The sequence below is a fragment of the Chanodichthys erythropterus genome, chromosome 12 (assembly GCF_024489055.1).
Source record: "Chanodichthys erythropterus isolate Z2021 chromosome 12, ASM2448905v1, whole genome shotgun sequence".
In the NCBI taxonomy this organism is placed as follows: domain Eukaryota; kingdom Metazoa; phylum Chordata; class Actinopteri; order Cypriniformes; family Xenocyprididae; genus Chanodichthys; species Chanodichthys erythropterus.
The window spans coordinates 19,191,326-19,203,053 of record NC_090232.1 but is presented as its reverse complement, the minus strand read 5'-3'; positions in this window follow the sequence as shown (position 1 = coordinate 19,203,053).

Here is an 11,728-nt window from a genome sequence, read left to right as displayed (position 1 = left end):
GGTTGCCCTGCACGCTTAATAAACAAACTCCAGGTTGTCCAAAATGCAGCAGCTAGAGTTCTCACTAGAACCATGAAGTATGACCAATAGCCTGGTGCTGTTAACACTGCATTGGCTCCCTATTTAAAATTGCATATATTTTAAATCCTGCTGATTACTTACAAAGCTCTAAATGGTTTAGATCATCAGTACTTGAGCTTGCTCCTATTGCATCATAGTCTTCACGTTTATTGCAGTCTCAAAATTCTGGCCAGTTGATAATACCTAATATATCAAAATCAACTGCTGGTGGTAGATCCTTTTCTTATTTAGCATCCAAAATCTTGAACAGTCTTCCTTGCATTATTCAGGAAGTAGACACACTCTGTCAGTTTAAATCTATATAAAAGACCTATCTCTTTAACCAAGCATACACATAACTCACTATCACATTTCTGTAATTCACATCTGTTAGGGATTTTTGGGCTGCATAAATTAGGTCAGCCGGAATTAGGAATGCTTCTCACAACATCCGATGAACTTGTAACATCATAAGAAGAATGGCATCTATGCATATATTAGTCTCTCTGTTTCATCCTTATCCCAAAGTTTTTGTAGTCAGCTGGATCCTGTCCGTATCCAGATCAGAATGTCAGCGGAGACCATGACAAGTAGACTGTGGGCACGTTCTCTGAGAGGTTCTTGGAGGCCCAGAAGCAATCCAAGGTCATGAGCCACCTCCTGCCCAGGCATGCTGCAGTCGCCTTTCAGGGTCCAAGTTATAAAGCTGCAAGAGTTTGCTCTGGAAGGGTCAGAGATCGCAACTGCCTTGCTGCTGTGTCCTGTACATACATTGCATGTTTATATTGAGTGTTCCAGCTGGTTTCGTCTGTCAGAGCAGTTCTTAGTCTGTTTTGGAGGCCATACCAAGGGACATTTGCCTAGCTGCAGAATGATCTGCACAGCATACCTTTGCAATATCGTGTGAACCGAACTTGAAAGGAATATCTTTGGTTACCTAATGTAACCATAGTTCCCTGAGAGGAGCGAAAAAAAAAAATAGACATTGCGTAATATGCTGTGTTCCAGTCTCCAGAGCAGGTGTCTAATAGAATTCTATTAAATCTTTAGTCAAAAGATTCTGAAGTAATGACGGTCCAGCATCATGCTATATAAAGGATGGATCTGCCCAATTGTCTTTGGCCAGTAATTCTTATGTATCAGGGCTTTAGTATTCTAGGAGAAAAAGGGTTTCCCCATTGTGCAGCTACTGACACCATGTGTTGTTTCCTCCTCTCAGGGAACCATGATTCACAAGTTCACACTTACATAAAATCAGATATAGTATAAAATGCTGTCTGAGGAGATGGCTCAGAGCATCCCCCCCATCCCTGGCTGGGATAGGAATAATTGAGAGTAAGGAGTTGGAAGAGGGGTGCTGGAAAAACTGTTGTGGGACAGAGGTAAGTCGGCTCTATATAAGCCTCCTACGGAAGAGGATTAGGGCCAAGCAATAATAAAAAAATAAAACCATCTCGAGATTAAAGTTGTTAAATTTCGAGAAAAATCTTGTTAAATTTCGAGAAAAATCTTGTTAAATTTCGAGAAAAAAATTGAAATAAAATGTTGAGAATAAACTCATTAAATTTCGAGAAAAAAACTAGTTAAATTTCGAGAAAAAAGTCTAGATAAAATATTGAGAATAAAATCATTAAATTAGGAGAAATTATAAGAATTACAATTTTTTTCTCGAAATTTAACAACTTTAATCTCGAGATGGTTTTATTTTTTTATTATTGCTTGGCCCTAATCCTCTTCCGTAGCCTCCTCTTGCACTGATTGGGTAGATTATCTGAACGTGCTCCTCTCGAACTTTGTTAATAAAAGATATTTTATGTAAGGTAATCAGACATGTTTTCTCCGTTGTTTTGGTCTGGATCAAAACAGAAAATGATAAATTTAGTCCTGGTTTGCTTAGCATTCACACTGTCATTTTTAAGATTGAACCTAAAGATACAAAAAAAAGAAAGAAAAAAAAGAGAGATGCTTTTGTATATTTTGCGATGGAACTAACTCAACATCCAAAACAATGCTGTTTGCTGGGCTAATTGTGCACGTTCTATGTGCATATGCTGGTATTTTTACCAGCTGAGAACTGCTGAAGAGCTTATAAAATGTGTAAAGGAATCAAAACAGCACCAGGAATTCCACTGTTGCACACACAAATGAAGATCTACTGCAAGGAAACAGCATTTCCAACACCTGTACCAAACTGTAATGGGTAAGCACCTATGATGAGAAAAACAGGTATGCTTGAGAATTTTCTTTTTAGAGTCACATTTTGTGACATCGTGTCCTGTTTTTGGTTCATTCAGATGTCTTTGGTCCTTGTTTTTATATTTCAGTCAAACTGCAACAGAGTTTTTTGGGAAGTGAACTGAGACCTAGTTTTTCAGAGGTCTCGGTGCACTTGTTTGGTGTCCACCAGGGTTTGGATGGCAGCATTCACACCATAGGTGGAAGGTGAACCAACTCCAGGGTAGGGCTAAGGAAACTGTTCCCCTTTAACAACATTTTCAAATTAAATTATTTGTGTTTGAAGCGTCTTACGTTAACAAAACGCTGTTGATTTTAACAGAAAAGCAAGAATACTGTATACGGTAGCAGAGCACACACTTTATCATCACTAAAAAGCTGTCTCTCATCTTAGTTTATTGTGATCCCACAAAGTTCCGTTATAATCAATGAAGCTGACTGCACAATGAATCTCCTATTTACATAATTACTTGTTGTAATGAGAGGATTTGTGAGAATCTTGGGTTGTGAATCCTCTCACTGCTCAAAATGCTAAATGAGTATTTGTTCAGTGCTAACTTAAAAATCTCTGAATTCATGCTTATTCAAATGAACTGCACTAACAGAGCAATCACACCAGAGTTCGTTTTCATTGAACCAAACATGCAAATTTTTATTCTTATAGCATTCTGAAATATATATGTTTTGCCACCTCATAAAGCTCATAAACTGACCACAGTGTTTGTGTTTTTATTGCTCTTGAAGACAGATCATATACTTAAACCATTAACTGTTCCCAATATCTTGAACACAATACACACTTATATCAATAACAGTTGTGGAAATGTTATGAAAAGTGTCTGCTGGTTGCCAGAGGGGTTGGATGTGGAGGGTCATGGATCAGAACTGTGATCTCCCCTCTATAGATAACAGGTGTTTGTCTTCCAGAAAAAGAATAAAATTGGCAAATCTAATGAATCATCCCTGGCCCTGTTTAAAAATCTGTATCCATCCCCCAGATATTACAGAAATCTGTCTCTCACACACCTTTATAATGCCCTTCAATCTCTTTTACTGTGAGCCACACAAGGAGAGAGGTGATCCAAGTCCATCACGACATATTGGAATCTCCATCATCCTGTAAATGAGAGGTGTGTGTCTGAGCATAATTTACGCTACAATTACGCTATAAGTCATAAACCACATCTACAGCTAATATGGCATCCAAGTTTGAATAAATTTTAATGAGTCAATGCGAAACATCTGTATGTGTTTTAAAGTAACAACAGATCAATGCATAATTACAGTACATGAGGTGCACTGGAAGGAGGATGTTAAACTGATAACATTAATTGCTTTTGAAGGAATGTTTTTTTTTTTTTTTTCTTCTAGTGTACATTTATAAAACCTATTTAAATATCCTAATTACTAAGGAACTAAGGTCTGGCTTAGGTCAAGCCCTGTCTGTGAAACTGCCATTAAGTCCAAGTTGTTACCTTATGGTACTTTCTTGTATAGGTACACTGTAAGTGGAAAATCAAGCACATCCACACTTTCGATGCATTAATTATTAATGATAAATCTATGTCAAGTATACATTAAAGGTGCCCTAGAATTAAAAATTGAATTTATATTGGCATAGTTAATAACAAGAGTTCAGTATATGGAAAAGACATACAGTGAGTCTCAAACTCCATTGTTTCCTCCTTCTTATATAAATCTCATTTGTTTAAAAGACCTCAGAAGAATAGGTGAATCTCAACATAACACAGACTGTTACATAACAGTCGGGGTATACGCCCCCAATATTTGCATAATGCCAACCCATGATTGAGGTAGGCTACAACACAAGGGCAGAACGTCTGGATGTGCACTGCTGAATAATCAGACTAGGTAAGCAAGCAAGGAAAACAGCGAAAAATGGCAGATGGAGCAATAATAACTGACATGATCCATGATAACATGATATTTTTAGTGATATTTGTAAACTGTCTTTCTAAATGTTTCGTTAGCATGTTGCTAATGTACTGTTCAATGTGGTTAAAGTTACCATCGTTTCTTACTGTATTCACAGAGACAAGAGTCGTCGTTATTTTCATTATTAAACACTTGCAGTCTATAATTCATAAACACAACTTCATTCTTTATAAATCTCTCCAACAGTGTAGTGTTAGCCAGTTAGCCACAGAGCATAGCCTCAAACTCATTCAATATCAAATGTAAACATCCAAATAAATACAATAATCACACAATCCAACGCATGCATTCAGTATGCATGACGAACACTTTGTAAAGATCCATTTTGAGGGTTATATTAGCTGTGTAAACTTTGTTTATGCTGTGATAGAGTCGAGAGCTCGGGAGGGGGCGGAGACCTCGCGATTTAAAGGGGCCGCAACCTGAAATCGGCTCGTTTCTAAATATGCCTTAAAGTAGGCAGTTAAAAAAATTAATTATAAAAAATCTATGGGGTATTTTGAGCTGAAACTTCACAGACACATTCAGGGGACACCTTAGACTTATATTACATCTTTTAAAAAAAGTTCTAGTGCACCTTTAACATTATTAATACATTATCACATTGACATATCATAAACAAACAATTAACAATGAATAATAGAATATCTATCAATAAATGTGAAAACTAATTTTTAGTATGTGCACTATTTAGTATGTGCACTAACTAATGTTACCAAAATTAACTTTAATTGTTGTGAAGTGTTATCATACCATAAAATATCAACAAACATTATGACAAGTCTTTCTGGATGTCAATTTTTTTTTTTTGATAATTTAATGTGATAATAAACTGATCTGATCTAAACTGAAATCTCTGTGTACTTTATTTGTTAAGTACTCTAAAAAAGCATCATACTTTGTTTAAGATCATACTCTTAAACAAAAAGCATAATAGAAATCCTCTTAAAGGATACCAATTCTAAATTAGGCAACAATCTCATGCATGTTTATAGATTAGATCCTCTGGAGGCCAAAGATGTCAGTTCCTGTTAGCTTAACAATAGTTGTCCCAGTGAAATGAGTGTCTCAAATTTGAGTGTTCAGTGACACAGTAAAACATAATAAAACTGTATTTACTGTACAGTTTAAATGAAAGTGTGTGTGTGCAGTGTGGAGATTTTCTATGCTGTGAACATGATTCTGCTTTTAACAGTTGGCAGGTAATCTACTGCAGTTGTAAAAAGCAGAAGCTAGCCTTTTAAAGCCTTAACCCTACTGTCTCTTTTAGTATTTGTGTGTATGCGTGTGAGAGAGAAAGAACAGGCATCTGCAGAAACATCATGCCCATTCAAACAGATGAGACATGCCCCTCAGTTTTTTGAGTCAAGTAGATTCTGAATGTAACTATAAAAGAAAGGCATCTTTGTATCTCTCAGGTTTCATATATATATATATATATATATATATATATATATATATATATATATATATATATATATATATATATATATATATATAATGTGTGTGTGTGTGTGTGTGTGTGTGTGTGTGTTTGTGTGTTTGTTTCAAAGATGAGTAAAAGTCTTACCGGTTTGGAACAACATAAATGATAACAGATTTTTTTTTGTTTTGTTTTTTGTGTGTGTGGACAGATAGGAACTGATTACCAGAGAATTCTTTTGAGTCTGCTGATAGTTGAGTTTTTGTTGATTTTTGTTGGACTAAGACGAAAGATTAGGCTCCCTTTAAATAGCCTACTGTCTAACAACATGATGATCTATCATCAACAACATGATGATCTCAAAAAAGAGATAGATAGATAGATAGATAGATAGATAGATAGATAGATAGATAGATAGATAGATAGATAGATAGATAGATAGATAGATAGATGTTCAATAAATTCAATAAAACTGTTCAATAAATTACCTGTTAACAACCGTTTCCTGCACCTCGCACGGAAAACGCGGTGCGTCACGTGATTCTCCAGGAGCGATGTCCCATTTGAGAATGTATCTCTATTCTCACAGATCCCACTGCATCCGAAGATCACTCAGACAGGAATACATCAAACAATAGCCTAGTGCAATAGTATAAAAATGTTGACGCTACCGAAGTTTGTGAGATAAAAAAGCAGAAAAAGCAGATGTGTGTGTGTGTGTGTGGGAGATTGAACCCATCAGAGTAACGATAGCAGTTCGCGACATCGCTTAAAAGTTGGAGCCGGTGTCTACTGTCATTTATTTTCGTGTTGTCGAGAAACGTGCTTACAAATGCAACAACGGTGTTTCTTGTTGAGATATGTGTACTGACTTGATGAATGTCTTAAACGTGCTTCAAATGTAAGCGCGCGTAAGCTGACTGGAGTCTGTGGACGGGCTCGCGCTTCTCTTGCCGGACTGGAATACATTGTATTAACGCGAGCAAAACATCTGTCGATGATTTGGAGACGGCTGCTGAATACTGAGAGAGGAAGAGCAAAGCCTGGAGCACAGAGAATAAGCCTCGTATTGCGTTAAACACACGACAGCGCCCGTCCTGGAGAGGACGGAGGACTCCTGGAGGGTGATAGTGGCCGTAGACTGGACATCACTGTGAACCTTCACCCGGGACAGAAAAGAAAGAGAGAGAGAGAGAGTAATGGGCACCATGATGGCATCAAAGTGGTTTTTATGTCCCTGTCTGTTTTGGCTGTGCGTGACAAGTAAGGCATACTTGTTTTTAAATAACCCCTTTTTTATTTTATTTTATTTTTTATAGTTTGTTTTATATATTCAGCATATTTTTAGTATATTTAGTAATACAGGAACTAAGCATGCAGTACTTTTTATTACAGACATAGTAAGATGGTGTTTTTCTTGATTCTTTGTTCTCTCTCTCTGTGTCTCTCTCTCTCTCTCTCTCTCTCTCTCTCTCTCTCTCTCTCTTCCCTAATGGATGCACGAGTTCATGTGGGACACGTGCATGGAAGACTTGTTGATTAAGTTTATTTGTGTTCATTGTTCAATAAGTAGGTCAAATACTATTCTTTTGGTTTTTATGTTTCTGAGACTTCACAGAGGTGATATTAGTTTTTACACTGCTTCAGAAGACCTGGAATATAGTGCTTGAGATGTATGGACTACATTTGATGCTTTACTGGAGCTTTTTGTCATTTTTGGAGCTTGAAGGCCCCTGGTGCTTATTCACTATCATGAACATTCTTTTACTTCTCCTTTTGTATTTGCATTGGATTTTTTAAAATTTATTTTTGATTTAACTTTTGAACTACATAAACAATGAGTTTGATTTTGTCAAAAAATATGTTGTCAAACAGACAAATGTGCCATTACATGCAAACATTTAAAGTATAGATATAGTTGTGAAAGTATTTGAAGTTAAGACATTTTTCAGGCTGAAATATTTCTATTAGGTAGTCCATATGTCCATATACCCTTTTAATATAAGTGGAAGTAAATTAAGTAAAATAGAGGTAAATGGAAGAGCAAATGTTTTCACAGCATTCCCTTTCCTCAAAGATAAAATGCACAATTAATGAACTACTTTCTAAGTGTCACATTTCAGTCCAGATGAAGATAAAGATGATTAAAAAAGGTTACAAAACAAAGTATAATTTATTAGAACAAACTCAAATAATCCAATAGCAAGAGGTAGTCAATGTACAGTGTGTAAAGACATAAACAATACCGGACAAATGAAGAGTGCACAAGGAGGAACTTAAATACACAATGGTGATGAACTAATAACAATCAGCTGTGATAATTAATGAGTGTCCATGGAAACTAATGAATGGTAGGAAACTTGAACAAAAGAAGCTGATGATAACAAAACTAAAAGTCCATGAGAGTGAAACATAACATAATTGTGACATAATGCCCCCTCTGGGTAGGTGCAACTTTGTGCCATAATAGATGAAGCAAGGGAGCAGGGGTGGAGACTTTGAAGAGGGACGAGGAGTAGGCGAAGGGCTTGATGAAGGCAGACATGCCGGCAGGAGAGACCAGAGTGGCAATGATGAAGGTAGTAGCTATGGAGGAGATGATGGTGGAAGGGCCCATGGAGGAGTGAATGGTGGTAGGATCCAGGGAGGACCGGATGGCCGACGAGATCCCAGAGCGACCCAGGAGATGACCACGATGGAGGCGACCCATGGTGGCAGTGATGGAGGGACGATCCAAGGTGGTTATTTGAGCCTAACCAACAGCACTGCTGCCTGGAGATGAAGAGGCCCAGTCGAAGTCCATGAGACCGAGAGACCGAGTGACAATGAAGGACAAGGAGAGGCACAGTCCTGGTGATGAGTGACCGAGCCCCAAGGCAGATCAGGGGTGCATCGAAGGGCTGATGGTGAGGGGCTGAAGGGAGCCAGCGGAGGCAGAGCCAAGGGAATGGCTGGCTTCGGTGGAGTGTGCAGAAGAGGAAGACTGGGCGATGAAGCAGGCTCAGTGATGGATAGGGCTGGTGATGACGAAAAACATACTGTGATGGACAGGACCGGTGGTGATGACAAACTAAGGCTGGACAGGACCAGCGGACAGAGGCTGGACAGAACACAGATTAATGCAGGAGGGGACTAGTGATAGAGAAGGTTTGTGGGTGGGCAAGGTGGGAAGCACTGCATCCATTTCCCAGTCCATCAGCCATCCATCTGTTTCCAGTTCCACTAAAAACCCCCACTGACACAGATGAAATAACTGGCTCACACACCTGGTCAGCCAGGGCCTCTGGTTTCTCTTCCGGGATGAATGTAGCTGCTGGCTCTGGCTCTTTGCTGGGCATTGACTCAGGCTTGGTCTCCATGGCGGGAATCAGCTGGGTTTCTCGGCCTGTGGTGAGCTCTGGCTCCTTATTCTCAGTGGACATAGGTGCTGGGACTGGGGTGGTGACGGATGGTGAGTTGGCTGGACACTGGCGGCTGGATCCTCTTCTATATCGCCCACAGTGAAAGAAGATCTGTCGACCCATAGGGTGAAGTTGATGTACTTGTCCAGCGTCCAGCAGGAGATTCTTTGCGACATTACCAGCTGGATTTTGTCGTAAAGTCCGATCCAAAACCCCTTCATGACCGTGATGTCTTCGCAAAGGGCAAGGTGGCTCACGCTGACGAATTCCTCCACATACTCCTCCAAACAACAGCCACATTGGAAGATAAAAAAAACTCCTCCACTGAGTCCCGGGCAGCTTTGAGGTGCCACATTAAAGGATTAGTTCACTTTCAAATAAAAATTACCACATGCTTTACTCACCCTCAAATCCATCCTAGGGGCCGGTTGCATAAACTGCAAAGACTAGTCTTACAAGTTAGTCATCAAATTTTTTTCTTTAAGACTGTTCATAACTGTTTTAAGTCAAGTACATAAAATGTAGATTGGTATAATTTGAAACCAAAAAGTAACACTGATTGCCCTTGACTAATCACTAGTTGGTCATACTAGTACTTAAGACACAGTCTTAACATATTGGCTGTGTTTATGCAACTGGCAGCAGAGGTGTATATGACTTACTTCTTTCTGATGAACACAGTCAGAGATATATTAATAAATATTCTGACACATCCAAGCTTTGTAATGGCAGTGAGCGGTGTAGCGTCTGGACTAATCAGCCACACAAAATGATTCAATATAGTTAATGAATTACCTATGAACTCACTTTATCAAAGCTCTGTGAACCCATCCCCCTAAAACTGCAACTAGCATCCCAAACTAGCTAAACTACAGGAAGAACTAGGTGTCCTGTTACAGATACTTGGACCTTTTACGATCAGGAACAATTTTGCAGAGACCAGTGACTCATTCTTTCTGAGAGGGACAAATAAACTCTCTTAATCCTATGTATTCTCTATATAACCACTTGGGAAATGTATAAACATGTATCCAATTTTCCCATATCACGACTTTCCTTTTATAGGCTTTATTCTATGTATTAATTCTCTCTTTTGAACTATTTTGGTATTAGTGTTCCATAGTTGCAAATGTATAGTTGACTGAGATCACATTGGCAGCATGTTTGGTATCTACGGACTCCAACTTTAATTTCCTATTTGGTAATTTATGTTACATGTTACTAACTCTGTGACACATTAGTATTATAAGAATTTAGAGGGTTCTTTTCTCATTCATCCAATCCAGTGTCTTATGCTAATATCTTGCTACAGAACAAAGACTCGTAAAACTTCCCTCCGAGGGGGCAACTCCTTATTGGCTCAGACACCTTAAGAGGGTGTGACCTCTTCACCTCTTATATTCACTGAACACAAGATCAAACTCTTCTCTTCCTGCTCTTCCTCCTCTTCTTCTCTTTTACTGATGAATGCTGACGTCAAGATGATGCTTTAAGAAGCTAGAAGCTTCTAAGGAACCCCAAGCTTGTGCCAGGCCTCGGCCTAGACCTTCCATTCACCAAAGATCCTCTGAATCCAGCCGGTTCTCTTTCGTCAAGAAAATATCAGCAAAGATTCAACGGGAGCCTCCACAAATTGCATCAGGACAGTTTTAATTCAACTTGGAGAGACATGCAAGTATCAAACTTAGTCTCATTATCGGATACATTGAGTATCCTTACCCCTTTTAAAGAAGGGCCTGTTAAAACTAAACTGATGGTTTGCTCAAGGCTGTTGATCTGCTGAATGTCCAACAATGCTGTAACTTCTTGCTTCCTGTACTCTGCTTTCTCTCTCTCTCTTGGTAAACTGTATGCATGTATGTGTGTGAATGTTAGAGTAGTTTAAGTGTTTAGTCTAGTTAATAAAGTCTTGTTCATGTCACACGTAAGGTTGTCTGTGTTTTGCGCTCATGTACTGGAGTCCCTATTCATGTCGGTCCTGACTACAGGCTTTTAGTAGAATAAGATTGTTATTTCCCATAACCTGGAAATGAACATTTCTTAGTTAATAAACAATTAACACTGTGTGTTCATTGAACAACAGGTTAATTGATTGTAATATTAATTTTATTACATTAAGTTAATTTTATTGACTGATTAAAATATTAATAATTAATTATAACTAGTTATGATTAATTATTCATATTTATTTTGAGCTAATTTGCTACAAATGGTGGAGAATTCGGGGCATGAATAAACAAAGGTTATGAGCTTAAACCACTGTCAATTTAAAAGTGTGCATTTGATAATTCCAGTCAGAATATGTCAGACGATGCGCATTTTGGTCACTAATTGCTGGCTTGTTAGATGCTGATAAAGTGATGGCTTGAATTGACATCTCTACTGTAACTGAAAGAGTCTACTCTTGACACATTTTAGCATATGTTCAAATGGTATCAGTGTAAAGTTAATCTGATTTTAGCGAAGAAATCCTAATCTCAGTATTAGAGCGTAAGCCTGTGTTGACGAAGGAATCTCAGCTCAGCGGCATGTAAACTGTACCAGAATTGATTATTCTGCTTTGGTTGGAGAAATACCAATTGCAGTATTGCTTAACCTGTTTCTGATGAATGAATCTCAGTACAGTGTTATATAAATGTAGATTTGGGTAATG